This window comes from Lithobates pipiens, unplaced genomic scaffold (genome assembly GCF_037356315.1).
Source record: "Lithobates pipiens isolate NorthernLeopardFrog02 unplaced genomic scaffold, aLitPip1_a1.2 Scaffold_23, whole genome shotgun sequence".
Taxonomy (NCBI): domain Eukaryota; kingdom Metazoa; phylum Chordata; class Amphibia; order Anura; family Ranidae; genus Lithobates; species Lithobates pipiens.
The window spans coordinates 271,293,684-271,319,494 of record NW_027507785.1 but is presented as its reverse complement, the minus strand read 5'-3'; the positions used below and the strand labels follow the sequence as shown (position 1 = coordinate 271,319,494).

The 25,811-nt window shown below is 42.3% G+C and overlaps 1 protein-coding gene across 1 annotated transcript in view; it reads right to left on the bottom strand.

The window, feature by feature from the left end:
- The window catches only part of ASTN1 (astrotactin 1), an 846,340-nt gene that overhangs the window by 772,113 nt on the left and 48,416 nt on the right, over positions 1-25,811 (bottom strand). The window lies entirely within an intron of this gene.

The following is a 25,811-nucleotide window of genomic DNA, read 5'->3' as shown; positions in this document are numbered from 1 at the left end:
TCTCCCTCAAAAGTCCCAAGACATTTTGAAGGGACATATGGAACTCCTAAAACAAGTTGTCATTTGTAAATGGTCTTTGTGATCAACAGACTCTTTCTTTGAACTTCAAAAATCTTTTGGTGTTCCCCTCTATTACCTTGAAGACATTACTCAAATTACCCAGTTATGGCCACTTGAGATCCTCCCGCATAAAGAGTTTGTGCCCATTTTTGGGATACCTATTTACAACAGTATCCTACCACCTCATTTCTCTACTAGATTATTACCCATTTAATAAACATATTACCCAATGTCACATAAAAACTGAAAGCTTGATTCTATTTTAATTTGGTTAAAAAAAAAGGAACCCCTCCAATGCGCCCACAGGATCAGTAATATGAACAGCACATCAAATACCACTTCTTAGCATTTACGGTAATTCCCATGCAGTGTACGTAATTTTTGCTTGCATGCACATGAAAAAACAAATGTCTTGAAATTAATTTGCTTTCTGTTACAACGCTTGACTTAATGAAATCAAATGCATCAGACATTTGTTTTGTTCCCCCTCTCAGAAAATGTTATATTTTCGCCAAATGGCACAGGGGTTAGTTCTGAGACTATTTTATATACAAATAATTTTTTGTCAAATTCTTTAAGAAATGCATTGTCAATGGCTAGAGGGAAGAAAATTGTGTGGGCTGCTTACTACAACCAATCAGTAACTTGCTTAATGCTTATTTTAATTTTCTGCCACTGGAAAGGCTTCTGAAATTTGATTGGCAGCTTTAGGCAACACATCCAATTTATTTCTCTTCAGTTGTAGACAAGTTTCTATGTAGCTCTAAGCAATTGATTTTTTTTTTACTGCAATATTCCATTTATTGTGACTCCAAACTGTGGACTTTTAAAAGGTATTTATCACTCCAGTGGGTTGTGAAGGTATAATTTGGGCTGTGAAGGGCTCAAAAGGCAATTCTGAGGAGCCATTAATCTGTGTTTAAATATCTAGTTGTCTTCTATAACTATGGTTGTCAGTGACTGACATGTGCAGATCACTGCATTAACATCAAAGGACAATGGAATCAGTTTAATAAAGAATGTGATTTGTATTGCAAAAACGTCACAAGGACATCTCAGACTATGTATACATCAAAATCAATAATGTCTGTACACAAAGACTACAGAATTCCTAGTCTGAAGGTAAAGTGCTAATGGTACAATTGTTATTGGGGACACAGAAAAGCATTATATGTTTACATCAGTTGGTCTACTTTTAAAACTCTTTGTTGTAATGTAAATGATGAGATTTGTGAGGCACAGCTATTGTATCAAATATAATTTTTTTACTGTAATTTAATATAAAAACATGCTAATATGCCATACAACATTTCATAAAATAGATCTATGATGCAATCTTGTTCATATATTTTCCCACAATATTTTGTAATAGTAGTATGGGTATACGTTGGTCTTATATGGCCCAATGCGTTTCATGGAATTTGTATATACTTTTCTGTAACTGGCTATTACATCTATTGCAACTAGCACAAGAATGAAGTCCATGTTTTATTATACCAGGTACCCATTTTAGAACTAAGTAGATGATTTCTCTTTCCTTATGCTAGTAACTCAGTGTAATATACTCTGGGGAGCCTGTTTGAATATCTATTTCTCTTGCGTTAGATACCTCTAGTTAGAGTTGGGCAAATGCTTTGACCCAAGCAAGAGTTGAGGCTTGACATTGGCTGTTCGCTCCGCAGAACACCATGCAATGCACTTCATTGTCAAAAACCACCTCTGTGTTTTTATTACTTTGACACTTTTTTGGTGACTGGGTATGGGTACAATGTACCCCATACTCAATCACATAGGGAGGGACTGGGATCTGGGGGTTCCCTTGTTATAGGGGGGCTACAATATTCTGATAAGCCCCCTGCTTGCATACACCCACAACCACAGCCTAGGGTTGTGGAGAAGAGACCCCTGTCCCCATCAACATGGGGACAAGGTGCTTTGGAGTGGGGGGGGGGGGGCAGAGCTACTAATGTCCCCTTCTCTGACCACTGTAAGTGGAAGTTTGCTTTCATAAGAACATCCCAGAATATTAGAAACATTTGGCACGTGTTCTGGACTAAAACTAAAACCCAAGGCAGTTATATAATAACCAAATAATGCTGCCCTGTATTCATTAGTTCATCTTGACATGTTCTCAATGTTCGTTTCTGAATTTAATTTGGCATCAGCCTCTTGCAGTTCACTGTACAGCAGAGCCCAGACCTGAGGAGGGAGAAGCAGCACAAGTAACCAATCAGCTGAGCTGAAAGTCTGCTACGTCTCCTTTAACTGACCAGTTACAGGTAGGGTGTGGGGAGGAGACAATTTAGTTTAACTGAACTGCAGCTGAGAAATTGGCTTCTTATTTGTCAGGCAGGGCTGTGCTGGGTGGCAGACCTGTGCAACGATCAAAAATGGATGGACAAAAATGCAAATCATTTGGCCTATAAAACAACTCCCTTAAATCTATGTTATCTCTGAATTTATCACTTTGCCTGAAGTTCAGCTTTAAAGGAATCCTGATAAGAAAGAACATGCATATTTCTCTTTTTTTCCAATCCCATATCTGCAACAAGAAGTAGGAGGAATCATTCCAAAGTGAAGAAAATTCTCACAATGTGCCATTAGAGGATTTACCCTGTATTACTAGTAGTTCATGTGACAACTGAAGGTGTTGTCTTTTGTCCTACTTTTAGTCTCAGTGACAATGGTCTCCATGACAAATAGAGAGGGTGAATCTTCCAAGTGGGGACAGCAAAAATAACCTCAAAGACAATAGAAGCCAGCACACATGGATTGCGTCCAAAAGTTTTACTGAAGTCCAATGTCAAGAAGGCACATTTCGCAGACATGGAGGTCCCCTTTTACATGTTGGTTTCTACTGTCTATTGGATTTACATTGTAGCACCATGTTTTTTCAATGAGCAATAAAAACCTGATATTGTTGACAACCCTTCCATTCTCTCATCAAAACTAAATCAAAAATGGTTTTAGATACACTTTAGGTTGCCCATAAATGTATAAAGAATAAAAATTATATTTTGAAAGTATATGATTTAAATTTGAGGTCACAGGAAATTAATCAGCAATTATTACAGACATAAATATGCTGTATAACAATTTAGGTTATGTACGCTTCATGAAGACCTTGGAGATCACAGTCTGAACTCTCATCTTTGACTTTTTCAAATCATTTCACTCAGCATTGTTGCAAAACTCATTTTGACCTAAACACGTGTAGCTGGAAATAAAGTGCATAGGGAATATTATTTACAGTTACACATGTTCAAATATACTGTGGGATTTACCAAGGCGATGGATTGAGGAGGGTCTCCTAGACACATTAGAACTTGAGTAAGCAGCTTCAGTTGTTGAATGTTACTAACAGCCCACACGGAACAGATAGATCAATCACTGTGACTGTTCCAAAGATTGATTTGCTTCTGCTGGAGTAGGGATTTCCTTAAAGTAATGGGGGATGTGTTTTCACATGAAGAAAAATATATTTGAAGGCAAATTTAATTTGCTGGTAATAGAAAATATTATGCAAGCTGGTGTCTATATGCATGAATACAGGCACAGATTCCCATCATCCCAATTATTATTATAAATAAAGGGAAAACAATGTGTGCAAAGGTCAGTGTTTTCTAGATAGTATGACAGACACACAATTCCTGGTAAGAAAGTAGAGTTGGGCTATCAGCCCATTAGCAACATAGACCATAGAAGACCAGCAAGCAACTGTTGTTTTAAAGACATCAACATGGGGCACGTCGCCTGGAAAGTATATATACATACATCCTCAATTTCACTCTTTACAGACAAAGGCACAATTTTTGCTCTGAGGTAACTTGAGTCTAGCATAGTCTCTACCAGGCACCATTACACGAATGGACCTGTTGGGATCATACAGTATGTTGTTAGTGTTCAGATCTCATTAGCTGATTGACCCCCAGAGGTCGAGCAGAATGGGTCTCTCTCAAGTCCACAAAAATGTAACCATAATTCCACCCTGTTGAACCAAATAACTGCTCAACAACAAAACTCTTCACATCACCCTTTACACCTCAACATCCCCAAATCTTAGCCCTCTAAGTATACTATCAACAGGAATCATATGAGCGTGTATTCCCCTAACTACAGGAAATCCTTGACATACCCAACTCTGCAACCTAAAGATGTTTTTTCTTTACAGAGACCATATTAGACCCTTTTCTTATGTAGTTAAGTAGACATACACATTCCAACCACCTATCTACTTCTAATGCCGCCTACACACGACCAGACTTCCCGGCAGACTAGGTCCGACGGTCTTCCTGATGGACTTTCGGCGGAGTTACGATGGACTTTCCGAATGAACGGACTTGGCCACACACAATCACACCAAAGTCCGACACTTGATGATGTATGACCAGACTAGAATAAGGAAGTTCATAGACAGTAGCCAATAGCTGCCCTAGCGTTGGTTTTCTTCAGTCGGACTAGCATACAGACGATCGGATTTCTCCATAGGAACTGGGTCTGGCAGAGTTCCGGCAGAAAAATTTGAAACATGTTCTATTTCCAGTGTCCGTCAGGTTTTTGGACAGCAAAGGTTCGATGGAGCCCACACATGATCGAATTGTCAGACAGATTTGTTCCGTCGGACCTTTGCTGTCGAAAAGTCCGGTCATGTGTATGCGGCATTAGATAATAGTAGAAGTAAAAAATGATGTGGTATGTATTACATTGTCCTGCCATATGAATAAAATTCTCCCAGACAAGTGCCTAGTACACATTTGCACAAATATATTTTGGTTGTACTGCACACAGGATAATATCCCTAATCTGATATACAGTATCTCACAAAAGTGAATAGTGTATAACAGTGAAAATTTGCTGTCCTCTCAAAATGACTCAACACACTCATTAATGTCTAAACCACTGGAAACAAAAGTGAGTTCACCCCTAAGTGAAAATTTCCAAATTGGGCCAAATTAGTAATTTTCCCTCCCCGGTGTCATGTGACTCGTTGGTGCTACAAGGTCTCGGGTGTGAATAGGAAGCAGGTATGGTAAATTTGGTGTTATTGCTCTCACTCTCCCATACTTGTCACTGGAAGTTCAACATGGCACCTCATGGCAAACAACTCTCTGAGGATCTGAAAAAAAGAATTGTTGCTCTACATAAAGATGGCATAGGCTATAAGAAGATTGCCAAGACCCTGAAACTGAGCTGCAGCATGGTGCCAAGACCATACAGCAGTTTAACAGGACAGGTCCCACTCAGAACAGGCCTCACCATGGTCAACCAAAGTAGTTGAGGGCACGTGTTCAGCGGCATATCCAGAGGTTGTCTTTGGGAAATAAAAGTATTGCTGTAGACTAAAGACATAAATTACTGGAACCATGTCCTGTGGTCTGATGAGACCAAGATAAACTTATTTGGTTCAGATGGTGTCAAGCATGTGTGGTGGCAGCCAGGTGAGGAGTACAAAGACAAGTGTGTCTTGCCTACAGTCAAGCATGGTGGTGGGAGTGTCATGATCTGGGGCTACATGAGTGCTGCTGCCACTCAGGAGCTTAAGTTCATTGAGGGAACCATGAATGCCAACATGTACTGTTACATACTGAAGCAGAGCATGTTCCCCTCCCTGCGGAGACTAGGCCACAGGGCAGTATTCTAACATGATAACTACCTTAAACACACCTCCAAGATGACCACTGCCTTGCTAAAGAAGCTTAGGGTAAAGGTGATGGACTGGCCAAGCATGTCTCCAGACCTAAACCCTATTGAGCATCTGGGGGGCATCCTCAAACAGAAAGTGGAGGAGTGCAAGATCTCTAACATTCACCAGCTCCGTGATGTCGTCATGGAGGAGAACTCCAGTGGCAACCTGTGAAGCTCTGGTGAACTCCATGCCCAAGAAGGTTAAGGCAGGACTGGGAAACAATGGTGGCCACACAAAACATTGATACATTGGGTCCAATTTGGACATTTTCACTTAGGAGTGTACTCACTTGGAGTGCGCATGCGCGAGGCTTCCAAGATGGCCGCGATCATCTAAAGCTCCGCTGCCTCGCGGAACAACGGAACCCCTACCGCACGGCACGGCTACCCTTCCGCTTCCCGAGCTATAGGGGCGGAATCCCGAAGTGTTGGGGCACATTTCTGAATGACCGGTGGACTGGCTAAACGCAATCTCGGCCAGCTGTTCGCTTCATTGGACGTGAGGGAGAAATCCAAGATGGCCACCGCAGCACAGCTCCTGTCTCAGGATCACAGATCCGCAGGCACAGTGGATTTCAGGTCAGATACAGACTTTCCTCCTCTCCACGCCACCCCAGGCAACCCCAGGGGTCTCCCCAAGGAAGCCACACCGTCCCCGGCCTCCACGGTCTCTCTGCTGGAACGCACCATCCAGGAGTTCTCTCCCTCCCCAGCGGGGACCTACAGAGTTACCCAGACCGCCATGGCCCCCCACGAGGCTGCTCATGCAGACCCAGTCTCCCACATGGATGCCCTGTTTGGCAAATTCTCTGAATTATTAGAGAGGGGCCTCTCCCAAACTGCCTTGCAAATCACGGGGGAATTGAAAGCTGATTTTATTAACCTAGGCTCCCGGATCGAAACGATCGAACATAAAATGGAGGATACCATAGCCAGATCCATCCAAAACTCCAGACACATTTACTCAGTACAGGAGCAATTGGACATAGCCATGGCCCGTATAGATGACCTCGAAAATAGGTCACGCAGATATAACGTCAGAATTCGCGGGCTTCCAGAATCAATAACTGATGTGTCCAGGGCGGTGCAAGACCTCATTCAACAGCTAATCCCTGACATCCCAGCTACTAAGCTTGAACTTGACCGGGTCCATAGAACCCTCGGCCCCCCTAGGAAGGATGGCACCCCGCGAGATGTTCTGGCCAAGCCACATCACTTCTCGGTGAAAGAAGAATTCATGAAGAGAGCCAGATCCCTGCAACACGTCAATTACCAGGGTCACCAGGTTCAGATCTTTGCGGACCTCTCCCCCTCCACGATACAGAGACGAAGAGCTCTAAAACCCCTCTTGCTTGCAATGTCCCACAAAGACATAAAATACAAATGGGCATTCCCTTTTGCGGTCAGGTTCACGGACAAAGGGAAGTCTTTTGCCTTCTCCACTTTTCCCGAGGGGGAAAAGCTCCTCACCAAGCTGAAAATCATCTCTCAAGAAGCTGACATGGACACTTCTAACCCTAGCCAGGGATCTAACAAACGACCCACTCCTAACAGCCCACAATCCCCGTTGTGGACCTCCGGAAGAGCCAAGAAGGTCAAGGATAATGCACCCACCTGAGCAACTTCCAATCCCATTCTCAGCCTCTACATTTTGTGACTGACCGTCCGAGGTCCTGGAGAGGGCCGGAGGACTGCTCCCCAAACATGGAAAGTTTGGCCCTCCAACCCTTTTTGCCCTCCCCTTGCCTAGGACTTGTGCTACCCTTGTTCTACCCTTATCCCCATTGCCTCCAATAATCCGGGACGCTATGCAGTACTTTGTCCATCCACTGGACTGCCCGTAACCCCGCATATTTTTTTTTGTATACATCCCCTCGAAATAGGCCCTAAGGTTGCTTTGAGGATTTTCCAGGGGGCTGCATTCCTCAGCACCCCCCCTGGATGTACCATCCTTCCTTATGCCTTAAGAACAGCGTTCATTTTTTAGCCCCAGTGTCTTCTAGGCAATATGTTTAGCCGTGCCTCAAAAGAAAAGTTCCTTTTTATGTATATTGCAGCTTTTATGTTATTGCTATTTAAAGTTGATTTCACAGCTCGGGTAGTTACCCGACTAGGGGTCCCCAGTTCCGCGAGGGACCACATGTGTAACTCTCCCTCCCTCGGCCTTTCCCAGGCGTCTGAGGGTCGGGACTCCTGACCTTATGGGTCGGTTGTCTTCATTGTGTTTGCTTGGGATTTCGGGGGGTGTCTCCTGCCCTGATCTCCTCTTTCTCTTCTCAGGAACCCTTTCTTTCCTTGCCCTTTCTCCCCTTCTCTTCCCCCTTGATGGTAAGCTTCCCCCGTTGAATGTTTGCATGACACTATTTTTTTTCTCCTCAGGTTGGACTGAGCCAACCCAGTCGACATGGTATCCTGGGAGACATCCTCGGGCCACCGATCTCAATGCCCTTACCAAGGACCCAGCTATAGATTGGGTAAGTGAGGTCGCCTTCAGATGCTGGGCTCCCCCTCTGCTCCATGGCTGATCCACAGGCTGCTAGGCTTAAGATAGCCTCCCACAACATTCAGGGTCTTAATTCCCCCATCAAACGGAGAAAAGCCCTCGATTACTACAAATCCCTGAAACTAGATATAATTCTGCTTCAGGAAACCCACTTTCCTATCCGGTATAGTCCCAAGTACCTACATGCCCACTTCCCTCAGTTCTTCTTAGCCAACGCGGAATCCAAGACCAAGGGGGTGGCCATTTTGATTGCCAAAACATGCAAATTCAATAAGAGTTTTGAAAAAGCGGATCCGGAGGGCAGATTTTTACTTGTAAAGGGCACTGTGGGGGACCAACTTTACTCCTTGGTCTCCTACTATGCCCCGAACACGGGTCAGGCCAAATTCTTCGAATCCATGCTACGTACCTTAGCACCTCTTTTAGAGGGGACGGTTATTGTCGGAGGAGACTCTAACGTCGCCTTTGATCAAGGACTTGATAAATCCTCCCCCTCACGTCCCCGCTTAACCAGGCCCACAAAGGCAAGCTTACGGATTGCCAAATTGCTACACGCTCATGGGTTATCCGATGTCTGGCGGGAATTAAACCCCACAAAGAGAGACTACACTCACTTCTCAGCGCCTCACCAATCATATGCACGCATAGACCACATACTTGTCCCCTCCTCGCTCCTTCCCAGGATGCTCAAAGCCTCCATCACTGACACAGTGATCTCGGATCACTCACTTGTAATTGTGACGGCCCTGGGGGGCTCGAGTGGGAGACATCCTAGGCATTGGAGGTTAAATGAATCCCTCCTTTCGGAGCCATCACGAGTTATAGATCTCGACAAAGCATTGAAGGAATATTTTTCTATTAATGCGACTCCTGATGTCTCCCCCGAGACCCTGTGGGCGGCGCACAAAGCTTATATTAGGGGAAAATTCATGCAATTGGGTTCTCAAATAAAACGGGAAAGGCAATCAACCATCCTGAAGCTAGAAGAGGAATACTCTAAACTCAGAGCTCTTCACAAAAAGGACCCCCTCCGTACCCCCACTGCCATACTAGACAGGACTCGCTTAGAACTAAATCTCGCCCTCACCACGAAAGCTGAAAAATCAGTTAGGTGGTCTGGCCACAAATTTTACTCACAGGCGGATAAAATAGGCACTCTCCTGGCCAATAGACTCTCCCCTAGAACCAAGCTGAGCACCCTCCCTCGGATCAGAAGCGCAGGACTCCCGCCCACGTCTAATCCGGTCACAGTTCTGAATGCCTTTCAGAAATTCTACACCTCTCTCTACAGTAGCTCCCCACCCCCCAAAGATAACCTCCTCCCAAAGTTTTTGGAGGGTCTTCCCATCCCGGCCTTATCGGACGTTCACAAACAAGTTATGGAAGCCCCCTTCCAGACAGAGGAGATACTGGAAGTCATTAAGACTCTTAAAAAAAGCTCCGCCCCTGGTCCCGACGGCCTTTCGATCCCTTACTATAAAGCCTTTGCCAACACACTAGCCCCCCACCTGGCCAATCTCGGGAATCATAAAGCTAATGGAGACCCCCTGGATCCCCACCTTAACACGGCGTATATCACGGTCATCCCCAAACCTGGCAAGAACTTGGAAGATGTCAGCAACTACAGACCGATTTCCCTTATTAATAATGATCTCAAAATTTTTACGAAAGTTATGGCCAATAGGTTAGCCTCCTTTATTGGACGCTATGTCCACAAGGATCAAGTTGGTTTTATTCCCGGCAGACAGGGACCTGATCAAATTCGGAGGGCGATCGATATTATCTCCATTTTGCAGTCTAATTGGGAAGGGGGATCCGGACAATCTGGCTTCCTCCTTTCCTTAGATATTCAAAAGGCTTTCGACTCGGTCTCATGGCAGTACATCTTCCAGCTCTTTGACAGGTGGGGATTTGGGGCTCGCTTCCTTGGCTTATTACAGGCCTTATACTCCCAGCCGAGGGCCCAAATTCGAATGCAGGGATACCTTTCTGAGCCAATTCCCATCACCAGGGGGACCAGACAGGGGTGCCCCCTGTCCCCCCTCATATTTGCAATAGCCATTGAAACACTGGCGATCGCAGTCCGCCACAATATGGACATTAGAGGTGTCCAATGCGGTAGTCAAACGCACAAATGTGGACTCTTCGCGGACGACATACTGTTGTTCCTCACTTCCCCCCTCACAACCCTACCCAACTTATCCCGGGTATTGGACGACTTTGCCAAGGTCTCAGGCTTGAGGGTTAATTACTCCAAGTCTGTGGCGTTGAATGTTTCTCTCCCCACTCACCAAGTCCTCTCACTCAAACAATCCTTTCCGTTCCAATGGAGTGACACTGCCATTCAATACTTGGGTATCTCCCTCACACCTAAAATAGAGATGTTATATGCCCACAATTACCCCAAATTATACAGACAGCTGGAAACTGACCTCTCCTCATGGTCTAAACATGAATTATCCTGGCTTGGCCGGATTAACTCCATAAAAATGACCCTTCTCCCCAAAATCCTTTACTACTTTCGAGCCCTGCCAATACCAGTTCGAAAGGACCACCTTTGCTCTCTGCAAAGCAAAATACTGAAATATATTTGGGGTAATAAGGGATACCGTCTACCGCAAAACACGCTCTTCCTGCATAGACGCAGAGGGGGGCTGGGTCTGCCTAACCTCCACAAATACTACCTTGCAGCTCGCCTAGCCCAACTCTCCTCGATCTACTCCAAATATGAGAAACCGGACTGGCAGTCCATAGAACGCTGTTCGGTACCCTCCTATACACTAGATTTTTTATTATGGTGCCCGCCCAAAGCCAGGCCGCCCATCATGTCCCCATCCCTTTCTCACTCATGTGCCCTATGGGACGGCCTTCGCAAAGAGCCTTCCCTAGTCTCCACTATAAGACCCCTTGCTCACATGTTCCGTAATCATGACTTCCCCCCCGGTCTGAACATTGAGGCCTTCAGATGGTGGTTGGACAAGGGACTATACCGGATAGGTCACTTTTTTAATTCCAGGGGTCCGATTTCCCTAGCTTATTGTATCGAACACTTAGAGCTACCAAACACAGAGAGGTTCCGCTTCCAACAAATATCTCACTACTTGAACTCACTTTGGAAAAACAAACCCCTTCCTCCTCCCTTTACTGAATATGAAGCCTGGTGTGGTGGAGTCGGGGAGCAGAGGGGTGGTATTTCAGTGATCTACGCGGCTCTCACTTCCCCAACGGGTAAATCCCCCTATATGACGGCTTGGGAATCTGATCTCCAGACCTCTGGGAGTCTCGAATCCTGGCAGCTGGCCTTAGCCAGATCCTTTCGTGGGATCCAGAACACCTCACTAATGGAGGCTAGCATCAAATTGATAACCAGGTGGTACCTCACTCCAGTAAGGCTAGCCAGAATATATCCCACGGCTAATCCCTTATGTTTCAGGGGGTGCCAACTTCGTGGCTCCATGATCCACATCTGGTGGGAATGCCCTAGACTCCGTTCGTTCTGGACTAAAATCTTCAACTTGATTTACTTAGTCACAGGCTGCCGGGTTTCGAGAACTCCAGAGGTTGCGTTACTCAATACCCCGATTCCTTTGATGTCTGGTAACATTCAGAAACTAACTTATTTTATTCTATTAGGAGCCAAAATTGCGATTGCCTCCGCATGGAAGCAACCCAAACCCTCCTTCCTCGCAGTTAAGAGGAAGATATCGTGGATAATGTCCCAAGAAAAACTATCAGGTATTCTGTCAGACACCACACCTAAATTCCGAAAGGTGTGGGACCCTTGGGCCCGTTACATAGGAATCTCTCTGCTGCCTGGGGTACCCCCAGGCCCTCCCCTAGGAACCAGACCTCACCCCTAAAGCGCCCATTCTTACATTGAATGCGAAACATTCCCTCGCTATATCCTTCCACCCTTTCAGGACATAGCTTACCTCCCCCGACCCCTCTGTTCTCCTCTTCTCCTCCTTTCTTCTCTTCTCGGTCCTTCTAGTCGTTCTAAGATTTTGGTTTGCTCAACAGAGCTGTAATTGACAGGTTCACCATACAGTCCAATTTAATGTTGCGGTACCCACTGCAGACGATCCTCCGACTGTTTTTTCCCTCTGCGAGGGAGGGGCCTGGGAGGACACTCCCTCATCCTGGCACAGCAAGTTCCCTATTAGGGGTGTCGGGATGGGGGCTCCTGGGAGTTCCCCTAATAGTTCTACCTGGTGGGCTCTCCCGGGGGGGACACCCTCCGTTTACCTCTTTTTAATGTAGCCCCTCGATAAGGAAGGGCTTGCCGACTGTACACTTTTGATATTGTCTGTTTTTCACTAATGTCTCATGTTTTCTCTACTTACATTGTGACAGCAGGCCCTCCCTGCTGCTGCTAGTTTATGTACTGTTTTACGTATGTAAGTGCCTTTAATATAAAATAAAATATTTTGAAAGTAAGGAGTGTACTCACTTTTGTTGCCAGCGGTTTATACAGTAATGGCTGTGTATTGAGTTATTTTGAGGGGACAGCAAATTTACACTGTTCTACAAGCTGTACACTCACTACTTTACATTGTAGCAAAGTGTAATTTATTCAGTGTTATCACATGAAAAGATACATTAAAATATTTACAAAAATGTGAGGGGCATACTCACTTTTGTGAAATACTGTATGTTATAACGCACTATTAAACCCATAAAAACCATTACAGCTATTGATAGAGCTTGTTGTATTTATAAGTTACTATCTGGGTTTTATCTTCAAATGACACATTACTGTTTTGGCTGAAAATGAACAAAAACGTTCTTCAAATAAAATACTTTGTCTCAATTCAGTAGTTAATGAAAAATCAATTCTACTTTGTGAAGGGTTAACTTAATTTTTTTTCTAATAAACCAATATTATATCACTGTGTATATTATATCTTAGATCATTCTGACAGTTTGCAAGCATACCATTTTTCTTTATGAGAACTTGTCTTCACACATAAAATTAAAAAGAAATATACACACATTAATGGATATTTGGACATTAGCAGACTTCCCCCTCTTTTCTTACTGATCGTTACTTAGGGTAAAATCTTTAGATACACAACAATAGTATTCAATCACCTTTGGCAGAAATCCATTATTTTTTCTAAATAATGGAGTGTGCACAATACTAAAGGAGAAATTGGTTAAAATTATGACTGTACGATCAACTCAGGAACTTATTTCATAACAATGAGCTTGGATTGGAGCCTAAAGAAAAGATTGACAGTTGCTATCCAGCTTCCATTTTGTGTCTTTTAGAATTAGAGAATAGCTATTTAGGTACAGCTACACTTGGTAGGACAGTGCCCCTACACAGGAAAGACAGTCATTTGCCCCCCAAGCCAGTGCTAATAAGATATGTTCTGTGGGTGGCCCTAAATGCAAATGCTTCTCCGTTGACTAGAGTAGGACCTGCAGTGAGTGACATGTGCTGGGCATTATATAGATTAAATAGATTATATCACCACAGGATGGAACTGTGGATACACAGATTAGTAAGAAAGGTGCCACGTCTTCAATGGATAGGAAATACATATTTGGACAATGTCATGGACTTTATAGGCACAGAGTACACAAAGTTTAAGAAAACTTTTTTACTTTATTACAAAAAAAATGTATTAAAATATAAACATGTTATAAAATAGCACAATACAGATAATGCCTAGAGGGTATATAGGTAATGCCATCAAAACCACCAAGACGCATTCCCAGTAGGTGTAAGGTGCCCAAGTGGAACATTAGCCAATATCCAAATGAGCTTGGTGAGAGTAAATGTGGTATAGTGCCGCTCTACATGTTGCTCGCAAAAGCACTTCCTCAGGAGCATAAGGCAATTACTGGTGTATGGTGGCACATACTGTGCAAATGTATTGGCAAGGTAAAACATCAGATAGGCAGAACAGAAAGTGCAGAGTAAAAAATCCACCATCCAATGTGTCCAGAGGGGAGAAAGAGGTGGCTTGCTCAGCCTTAGGCGGTGCGGAGGGTCCCTAATGGTAACACCATTCAGCCATTAAGGAGGGCTTTTCTCTTAACCCATTGAGGGACTTAATATATATAATTAGAATTTTGAGACTGCTCAGCTGCCATCGGTGCAGATTTATTTTCTGTGAAGGAAATATCCTCTATGAACAAGCTTCCCCTTTCTCCCCTCTGGACATATTGGATGATGGACTATTTACTCCGTACCTTCCACCCTGCCTATCTGATGTTTTATCTGACCAATACATTTGCATAGTGTGTGCCACCATACACCAATATTTTCCTAAAGTTCCTGAGGAGGCGATTTTGCGAGCAACGTGTAAAGCAGCACAACCACATTTACTCACACCAAGCCCAATTGGATATTGGCTACTGTTCCACTTGGGCGTCTTACGCCTACTATGAATCGGTCTTGGTGGTTTTGATGGTGTTACCTATATACAGTGGGGAGAACAAGTATTTGATACACTGCCGATTGTTCAGGCTTTTCTACTTATAAATCATGTAGAGATCTGTAATTTTTATCGTAGGTACTCTTCAACTGTGAGAGACGGGATCTAAAACAAAAATCTAGAAAATCACATTATATGATTTTTAAATAATTAAGGAGTGGCTCCGTAAGAAGCATCTATCTGTCCTGGAGTGGCCTAGCCAGTCTCCAGACCTGAACTCAATGGAAAATATTTGGAGGGAGATGAAAGTCCATATTGCCCAATGACAGTCCCAAAAGTTGAAGGATCTGGAGAAGGTTTGTATGGAGGAGTGGGCCAAAATCTCTGCTGCAGTGTGCAAACCTGGTCAAGAGCTACAGGAAAAGTATGATCTCTGTAAATGCAAGAAAAGGTTTCTGTACCGAATATTAAGTTCTGCTTTTCTGATGTATCAAATACTTATGTCATGCAATAAAATGCAAATTAATTACTTAAAAATCATAAATGTGATTTTCTGGATTTTTGTTTTGGATTCCGTCTCTCACAGTTGAAGAGTACCTATGATAAAAATTACAAACCTCTACATGTTTTGTAAGTATGAAAACCTGCAAAATTGTCAGTGTATTAAATAGTGAAACATAAAAACATGTTTATATTTTAATACATTTTTTGTAATAAAGTAAAAAAGTTTTATTCAACTTTGTCTATTCTGTGCCTATAAAGTCCATGACATTGTCCAAATATATATTTTCTGGGCATTATATAGCTATCTTCTCCCAGTCTTGCAATCACAACATGGCTGAGGCAAGTTTTTAACTTCCTATGCCACTCTGAGATGTCAAATAAGGAGAGCACAAAGAAAGCTAATGCTGGAAGATGTAAAAAAAAAAAAAGTTGTGCTACAAACCTTGTAATTTAAGAATACCCATTTTTCATCATGCCTACCAATCATTGTGGCCTTATGGCACACTTTACACATAACACTTTCTTTTATCCATAGGAATTTATCTGTAAAATAAAAGGATCAGTGGATTGTGTTTGCCCAGACCAAATGTTCCCAGTTCCCCCTGTTCCTGCCTTTTACTCCTTTATGTGTTTCTGCTGTCTCGTCTTTTGAGCAGGCCTCATTCTACCTTCAGTATTGCCTGCTACACATTTGTACATTTCATAAGTGTATCCAGAGAATTAAAGGATGAGAAAGCGTTCTTTGATTGTGATTCTGTACCTTCCTGCCTGGATATTACTGAACCTCAGCATCTTCAAGTTCAAGTTTACTGAACTATTGTCCTGACAGCGGCACCCTTCCATTGCCCTAGCAGTCTCGGTTTCTGCCATCAGAAGTGCTTGGACAAGAATTGTGCAAGATTCCACCCTCATCATCTCGGCTTCCTCAGACAGGTATGTGACAGCAGGCATGGATGTTGGATCAAGAAGCCAGCGGAGGAATATAAAAGATGCTGCAGAACTTGGAGATATAGATAAGTATATCAAATTGGGGAGGTGGTGCTACACTTGCTTAGGGGAATAGGGACAAAAGTGCAAGGAAACTGTGGGAAAATTCTATTCATATTTTAAGTTCACATCTGTCATACCTTCAAAGAGAAGGAATGGTTCAGTGACTTTTTAATGCACTGCAGATAGAGGGACATGAACTAATTGGAAAATACCATTCCTGATACCTCTTTTTTTAAAATCCTGATTCCCATATGTGGTGTGATATACCGAATATTGTCAATATCATGATATTCTTTCCATTACCAAGATGAGAACAATATCTTCATTGACACATTAAAGTATTATGAAATTAATATCCGGACTGCCCATTGCTGACCTCTTCTGCAAGTTGCCTAGCCAGACACATATTTTATATATATATATATATATATATATATATATATATATATATATATATATATATATATACACACATATATGTGTGTGTATATACACACACACATACACAGTATCTCACAAAAGTGAGTACACCCCTAAGTAAATAAGTGAAAAAGTTATAATAAAATATTTACAAAAATGTGAGGGGTATACTCACTTTTGTGAGATGCTGTATATATATATATATATATATATATATATATATATATATATATATATATATATATACTGTATATATATATATATATATATTTTTTTTTTTTTTTTTTTTTTTTTTTTTTTTATTTATTGTGGGGATCTACTGTCCTGTAATGGTTTACCATTAAAAAAAAGCAGCAAAAAAAAACATAGAGAATCTATTCTCAAAAGATTAAGCTTGTGCTTTGCAAGTAATAACAATAAAAAACAATAAAGCTAATAAATCCCACAAATATCTGCTCTAAGCATATTGTCATAAAACAGTACTTATTTCAACATATCCGCCCCTCTGTAATAGTAAAGAGATGAGGAAAAGCTTTCTCTCTTCAGTAAGCAGGACGGATTATTCATGTCAGCTACAGATCGTTGAAAATCCCAGTGTAATCACCTGGATTATTCGTGCCTGATGGGAAAAAGCGAACAAGTGAAAAATAGTTCCTAACTCCATTTAGGAGGTGAAGCAGAATCACAATAAATTACATAACATGAAACTTTAACCTTGCCTTGTATAACAGTTTGTGTCAATATCTATTACTCCAGAAGAGCCGAAGTTTACTGCCTATAATCCATAGCAAATGCTTTAGATTCCTACTGCTTCAGGAAGGTCTTCTTTCGAAATGGAAGCATAGTGTGGTTAGCCACACGTCATACCTCATTTGCCTGTTCAATAATGGTTTCTCCCAGAGTCCTTTGCTCTTGAAATGTTTTTAATATAAACAGAATGATGAAACCTGAGAGGCGAGCTGGAAACTTTATGTAACATTATTCTAAGATTCTGCCAAATAGTTTTAGCTTCAGTTACCAGTTCAGAATGTCTTATCTGGTATCCCTAGAATTTAGGTAAAAAAACAGAGGCTATGATATGTGTTTAAAGCTGAACTCAAAGTATGATTTTTATTGCATATTTACAGCATGGACCAAGGTAAGTAGGCATTTCAACTTGAGGAGCTGACAATCACTGTAGTAGCTAATGCTACTACAATGATCTTATTGGATGGGGTGGAGAGGATGGGCAGGGACATCACAATCTCCAACTTGTCCAGTCAAAGAACACCTTGTATTCATTGAAGAAGATGCAAGGTGTTCTAATAATGGAGTCAATGCCAAGTAAATGTCCTCCTGTGGTTAGTTTGCAGAGAGGGAACGGCTCACACTGAACCCAGAAGATCGCAACTTTCACTGTAGAAGCACCAACTGCTACTGTGATTGTCACCTTCCCCAGAGGCCCCTCAAGCATGAGGTATGCCTACTTACATTGGTCCAAGCTGGACAAGCTATATGTGGTGTAGAGCTTTAAATGACATATCTCGGGTTCAAGCCTCAGATCCTATGTATGGTTAGAGGAAAAGAAATGCACTTGGGTTACCATTAGCATAAAACCGCCATACCCACTCACCTATTATTATCCGCCTCTCACAAAACAACCCCCCCCCCCCCCAAACCAGGACAAAGAGCAAATCTAAATAAAAATTTAAATTGAACTCAACCCTAAAACCCAACACTTGACCAACCCCTCAATGTAGGACCACTTACCAAAATTACATAATTGAGCTCCCCCACTCGATTACTCACTCCCGTAGATGGGTTCTACAAAACCACTATAAAAACGCAAACTGTGTTTTCCACCACTGCGTTTGTAAACAAACACTGAAGGAACATCTTGAAAAGCAACAACTGCCACCTCCCTCACACAGTGTCATCCCTTTAGGGGTGTCTGGGTCTAAGGTAGGCTTGTCTTGGTTCACCTGAGCTCCATATGCAGACCCTGAAACCTCATAACAATAAAACCTTAGTTCACATTCCTATAAACCCAATCATACTGATACAATGATTAGTTCATACATAAGTTGTTTATGAAAGTTGTTAATGAACTGTATTGTCTTTTGATACCCTTCATGAAAGTTGTTTGACTACATATACCGATTGCATTGGTTTGATTTCTGTTACTCTTTTCTGTAAACGTAAACATTGAATAATAAAAATGATTTGAGAAAAAAAAATATTGACAAGAATATTGTTAAGCGGATTCTCATGGTACTAACTACATTCGATAGTTGCAAAAAAGTACTCCACATGATCCCACTTGCTGTGTGTATATTCAGCCATGCAGTCAGTAATAATTGCATTGTGGTTGGCTATTTAGGGGTACAGGTATCAAGTAGCCAGCTGTGTATCAGTATTTACTGCCTTGTGTCTTAAAACTACTCCCTCAGCTCTCCTCAGGCTTCCTATTTTGCTCTTCCACCACTCTTCAACTGCTTTTGTTGGGTCCTCCAGAATTGTTAAAGTGATATTGAAGGTGAAGTCCAGCCTGAGCTTGTTTGGCCGGGCTTCTCCTAAGGGTCACAGGAGTACAATTCAATTTGCACTCCTGTGACCCATTTTCAACGTCACACAGATCAGTCCAGGCACAGCATCATTCCCGACAATGAAGTCTGAATCCACCAGGTGCCTGGACTGATGCCTGTCTCAGCCTTTCAGCAAGCCGCTGAGAGACTGAGGCGGCCAATCTCTGCCCCTCCATAGCTCTATTGGCAATGTTCGATGGCTCGGTTCTCAGTGTAGAGATGCTGGGAGACAGATGCAGCATTGGCCCTATGCTGCATCCACCTAGGTAAGTATAAAGGGGGGGGGAAACATTTTTTTTTAAAGGCACCTGTTTGTTTTTTTAAATAAAAAAAATGTCATACTCATCTGCTCCATGCAGTGGTTTTGCACAGAGCAGCCTGGATCCTCTTCTTCTGAGGTACCCCGCTGGCGCTCCTGGACCCTCCCTCCTGCCGAGTGCTCCCAGAAAAAGCAGCTTAATATGGGGGCACATGTCTATTCACACACAGATCCGTGGCTCAACTCCGCCCCCTCTCTCTCCTCATTGGCTCACTAACTTTGAATGAAGAGTGAGAATCCCCGGAGAGCCGAAGCTCCCATGCACATCGATAGATGGCGATGGGGCTCAGGTAATTATTATGGGGGCTGGGGGGACTGCTTCACACAGGTTTTTTACCTTCATGCATAGAAAGTACAAAATCTTGGGCCTTTAGAACCACTTTAACTCCTCTCCAATGTCAACACACCTGCATCAGCATTCCCTTTATGCTTTGGATAACCTGTCGTCCTTCGGAGGCATGGCTGAGCATGCCCGTAAGTCAGTGGGCATCACCGCACAACCTTTCAATAAGATCAATGTGCTCAAATTTTAAATTGCATCCTGTAGGGTTTGATCGTTTTTGGGTGTAATCTTTACTAGGGCTTACTTATTCTGACCGTATAATTATGCTTGGGTGGCTACTATGTTTCCTAACTATGGGCTCAATTCACAAAACACACTAGGATAAGTATGCTTGTTTTAAAAAAAAAGTGCAGTTATTTTCAGCAGAGTCCAATAGGGATTCACAATTACAGTCAAATTGCTAAATTTGATAGTCTTATCCTTGTGTTAAAGCTTTGGGAATTGAGTCTTATTTATTTGCTCTGGTTCTGCTGCTTGACTGTGGTTACTCCTGATAATGACCTCTGGCTATGCTACTTCACTGGGCTTCTGTCTCACCCTCTGGCAACATCTCAACCTAGCTAGATTGACTTGTGACCTGACCTGGATCACAAACTTGTTAATGTTTTTTCTTCTTTAGTCTGACACGGCACTGGTTATTACTGAGTTATCTTGGGGACTGAGTGTTCCTGCCTTATAAAATTCAACCGAACCCCCAGGGGCTCTAAGGAAGGCCAGGTACCTCCCAGAGCCTGGCAAAATGATGAGAGACTATTTTAATTTTTAATATAGAGCTCCGATGGGCACCACGTCTTCCTGAAACATAGATTAAAACACATTCCTGGTTATTGGTGCCAATTTTTTTTAAGATTGACATTAACTGCTGTCCTTATTGGCAGATTTATGTTAAAATAAAATTGCTGTTAGAGTAATATTAGATGGTCATTGCTGACCTCCTTTGGAAAAAGCAAGCTGCATGCATGTTATTCTGACCCTGTGACTTCATTATTTTCTGAAATGCTGCCATAGTACAATTATGCAGATCAAAAGAGTTGGAGCAAATTTGAAAATCCTTTTTGTAAGCTGTTTCAGGTCAGTTACTTCAAATATTAAAGGAAGAGGGCCAGCATGATGGCCAGTTAGCTAGTCTGTTTTTAAAGGTGGAATGTGTAATTGCATCTTCTGTGTTTCTTTCATGGCAGGTTTCTTGTAAGATTTCACTTTTTAGCCAACCATGGATGCTAGCTACTTGTGTGGGGTACATTTCCTGTCATTGGATTGCGTTAAATAGTTCTACTCTTCTTCAGAGATAAGGCAACACTTATGACACCATCACGTGAGCTTGGTGAAGTTGTTAAGTCATGCTCTTCTAGCTATATCTCAGAACGCATTGTCTGTGGTAATATTGGTGATAATGACATGATTTACTCCATCAAGCTGCACAGGTTATTACGATGCACATATATAGTAATTATTCTCACCAGATGTTCTCGGAAATTATATAGAGATTTCAGCATATTTCACTCAATCCAACAAATCATTTCCCAGAACAAATCAAGAGCAATCAGCTTTGCTCTAAAAATTAGTCAACAAACTCTCATTTAAGACAACATTTTATGCAGAATGCTCAACAACAAAAAACAAGCGATTGTGCTCTAAAAGTTACGCAAACGAGTAGTGCTAACATGACTGCTGGTTGGGTTCAAGCAGTTCAATATCTGCTGCCCAAAGCAGATGTAACCCAATATCAAAGAACACACTTAAATCAAAGTTCTAAACAAAAACCTTTATATTCTCTAGATCTCTAATTATCATTCATTTATTTAAGTATCTGAAGCTGCTATCAAGTAAATTATCTTGCTGAGAAAACTAGACTCCAGCAATAGATTGCATTTGTCATTTACTGCTGCTACTAGACAATAAGACCAGCCTCATCATGAATAGCTATGCCATGCTGAGAATAAGTATACACAGACAGCTCCTATTTAATAAAATGCTTCCACATATATGACTGATAGCAGATGATTTTCCAGAAAATTGTTGAGGTATTTCACATAATACATTTACATTATATCATGCTAGGTTGTCAATTTAAAGATAAATTGTGCTTTTGTTTTGAAGGTTTCTCTTCTTTAACAATCTCAGCTGTAGTGTTCAATGATAAGAAGGTGTTTGCAGTGCCAGGCCTTTGGCGTTATATTTCTGAACTCAGGAAGGTAAGTCTCAGTGAACAAGAGACCAGAGCAGGAGAGATAAGTATTTAAGCAAGGAGTTAAATGTACATACAGTGGTGTGAAAAAGTGTTTGCCCCCTTCCTCATTTCCTGTTCCTTTGCATGTTTGTCACACTTAAGTGTTTCGGAACATCAAACCAATTTAAACAATAGTCAAGGACAACACAAGTAAACACAAAATGCAATTTGTAAATGAAGGTGTTTATTATTAAAGGTGAAAAAAAATCCAAACCATCATGGCCCTGTGTGAAAAAGTGATTGCCCCCTAAACCTAATAACTGGTTGGGCCACCCTTAGCAGCAACAACTGCAACCAAGCGTTTGCGATAACGTGCAATGAGGCTTTTAAGGCGTCCTGGAGGAATTTTGGCCCACTCATCTTTGCAGAATTGTCCTAATTCAGTTACATTAGAGGGTTTTCGAGCATGAACGGCCTTTTTAAGGTCATACCACAACATCTCAATAGGATTCAGGTCAGGACTTTGGCTAGGCCACTCCAAAGTCTTCATTTTGTTTTTCTTCAGCCATTCGGTGGTGGACTTGCTGGTGTGTTTAGGATCATTGTCCTGCTGCAGAACCCAAGTTCGTTTCAGCCTGAGTACACGAACAGATGGTCGGACATTCTCCTTCAGGATCTCTTGGTAGACAGCAGAATTCATAGTTCCTTTTATCACGGCAAGTCCTCCAGGTCCTGAAGCAGCAAAACAGCCCCAGACCATCACACTACCACCACCATATTTTACTGTTGGTATAATGTTCTTTTTATGAAATGCAGTGTTCCTTCTACGCCAGATATACTTGGACACACACCTTCCAAAGAGTTCCACTTTTGTCTCATCGGTCCACAGAATGTTGTCCCAAAAGTCTTGGGGATCATCAAGATGTGTTGTGGAGAAATTGAGACGAGCTTTGATGTTCTTTTTGCTCAGCAGTGGTTTTCTCCTTGGAACTCTGCCATGCAGGCCATTTTTGCCCAGTCTTTTCCTGATGGTGGAGGCATGAACGCTGACCTTAACTGAGGCAAGTGAGGCCTGCAGTTCCTTGGACGTTGTTGTGGGGTCTTTTGTGACCTCTTGGATGAGTCGTCGCTGCGCTCTTGAGGTAATTTTGGGCGGCCGGCCACTCCTGGGAAGGTTCACCACTGTTCCATGTCTTCGCCATTTGTGGATAATGGCTCTCACTGTGGTTCGCTGGATTCCCAAAGCTTTGGAAATGGCTTTATAACCCTTTCCAGACTGATAGATCTCAATTACTTTCTTTCTCAATTGTTCCTGAATTTCTTTGGGTCTCGGCATGATGTGTAGCTTTTAAGGATCTTCTGGTGGACCTTACTGTGTCAAGCAGCTCCTATTTAAGTGATGCCTTGATTGTGAACAGGTGTGGCAATAATCAGGCCTGGGTGTGGCTAGAGAAATTGAACTCAGGTGTGGACAACCACAGTTATAGTATGTTTTAACAAGGGGGGCAATCACTTTTTCACACAGGGCCATGATGGTTTGGATTTTTTTTCACCTTTAATAATAAACACCTTCATTTACAAATTGCATTTTGTGTTTACTTGTGTTGTCCTTGACTATTGTTTAAATTGGTTTGATGTTCCGAAACACTTAAGTGTGACAAACATGCAAAGGAACAGGAAATGAGGAAGGGGGCAAACACTTTTTCACACCACTGTAAGTGAGAGTTAGTTTTAGGGTTTCAAGGAAGGTTAGCGTTAGATTGTAATATGTGTGGTGACCTTAACAATAATTCTGACTATGCACTCTTCTATAGATTTCTAAGCCCTTGTACACACGGTCGGAGATTCCGACGGAATGTGTCCTGTCGGACCGTTTTGTCGGATAATCCGACTGTGTGTGGTCTCCATCGGACTGTTTCCATCCGTCGAGTATGCGACGAACCAAGTTTTCCAACTTGTCCGTAAAATTTTCAGACAAAATGCTCCAATCGGACATACTCCGCTCATGTGTAGCCTACTCCGACGGACAAAGTGACACGCATGCTCAGATCAAATTCCTAGACCAAAGCTATTGGCTACTAGCCTGAACGTAGTCCCATCGTAACGAAATAACGACATCACGTTTTGTACAACTCCGACAACTTTGTCCGACCGTGTGTATGCAACAATTTCGGACAAAATCCGTCGGACAAAATCCAACGGATTTGGTTGTCAGAATGTCCGACCATGTGTACAAGGGCTAACAGTTATGTAGAGCAAGGGTCTGACTGATTGGATACAAATTGAATAGGTAGCATGGTAGGTCCACTTATTAAACCATTTGGGTAAATCTAAAGGAGAGCATACAGAGATTGTAATGTGTATGTTGAGCTTTAGGGATACATGGAGGGTTAGTGTTTCGGTTAGATTTAAGTGGGGGTTAGGCTTTAGGAAGGGTTAGAGCTAGGGTTAGGTTTCAGGGAGGGTTAGTGTTAGGTTTTCGGGGATGGTACAGGTTAAGTTATAGGCAGGGTTTGTGTTGGGGCTAGATTAATGTGGGGGTTAGGTTATAAGAAGGATCAGTGTTAGGTTTCAGGGGGAGTTGGGTTATAGATAAGGTTAGTGTTAGGTTTCAGAGAGGAAAGGGGAGAGTTATTGTTAAGGTTAGGTTACAGATAAGGTCAGTCTAAGCCCTTGTACACACGGTCGGACATTCCGACGGAAAATGTCCGATCGGACCGTGTTGTCGGATAATCCGACCGTGTGTGGGCTTCATCTGACTTTTTCCGTTGGAATCTCCGACCAACAAAGTTTGAGAGCTGGATATAAAAAATTCCTGACAACATGATCCGATCGGACTTTGTCCGATCATTTGTAGAGAATTCCGATCAGACAAGTGCCACGCATGCTCAGATCAAATTCCTAGACCAAAGCTATTGGCTACTAGCCTGAATGTATTCCCGTTGTAACTAAATAACGTCATCACATTACGAACGATTGGATTTTCTGACAACTTTGTCCGACCGCGTGTATGCAACGCCAGTTTCGGACCCAATCCGTCAGAAAAAATCCAACGGATTTTGTTGTCGGAATGTCCGACCGTGTGTACAAGGGCTAAGAGGAGCTTTAGGACAGGGTGTTGCTCCCTGCACAAAAAAAGAATCTCCTGCTGCTGAAAGCTTAGTAAAGTTGGTTACATGTAGCATACTAGCAATATGCGGTGATTGGTTGTATACTAGCAATATGCGGTGATTGGTTGTATACTAGCAGTATGTGGTGATTGGTTGTATACTAGCAGTATATGGTGATTGGTTGTATACTAGCAGTATGTGGTGATTGGTTGTATACTAGCAGTATGTGGTGATTGGTTGTATACTAGCAGTATGTGGTGATTGGTTGTAGTGGACAAAAATGTGATCCAAACTGTCCCAAAAGAAATGTTGCAGTATCTAGTAACCCAGTAAAATCGAAATATTATTTTATTAAATTACTCCAGCAAAAGTAAAACTGAGGTTATATTATTGTTATTGATTATGTTTTGACATTTAAAGTAATTTGTGTTAACAAACCAAGCATTCTTTCTATTTAGTGCATACCATATGATCCCCCATTATCCCCTCTCTATTCTCCTCTGCTGTATTAGCAGAGATGGAGAGAAAATTGGACAAAGTGTTCATATTCATTGGATCTCTAAAAGCCTAAACACGAACCTTCCAATCTGACCATGTGTTCATCACTGCTTGTATTGTCACTGCAACTGTGTTAAGATGAGAAAACTCACTAATTCACCACGATCTGAGTTTTGTGCCATTAACTGTAGACAGTATCCAAAGAACCCTTCACTGGTTCAGTAATAGTTTGCCTGCTAAAGTATGATGTATGCAGAAT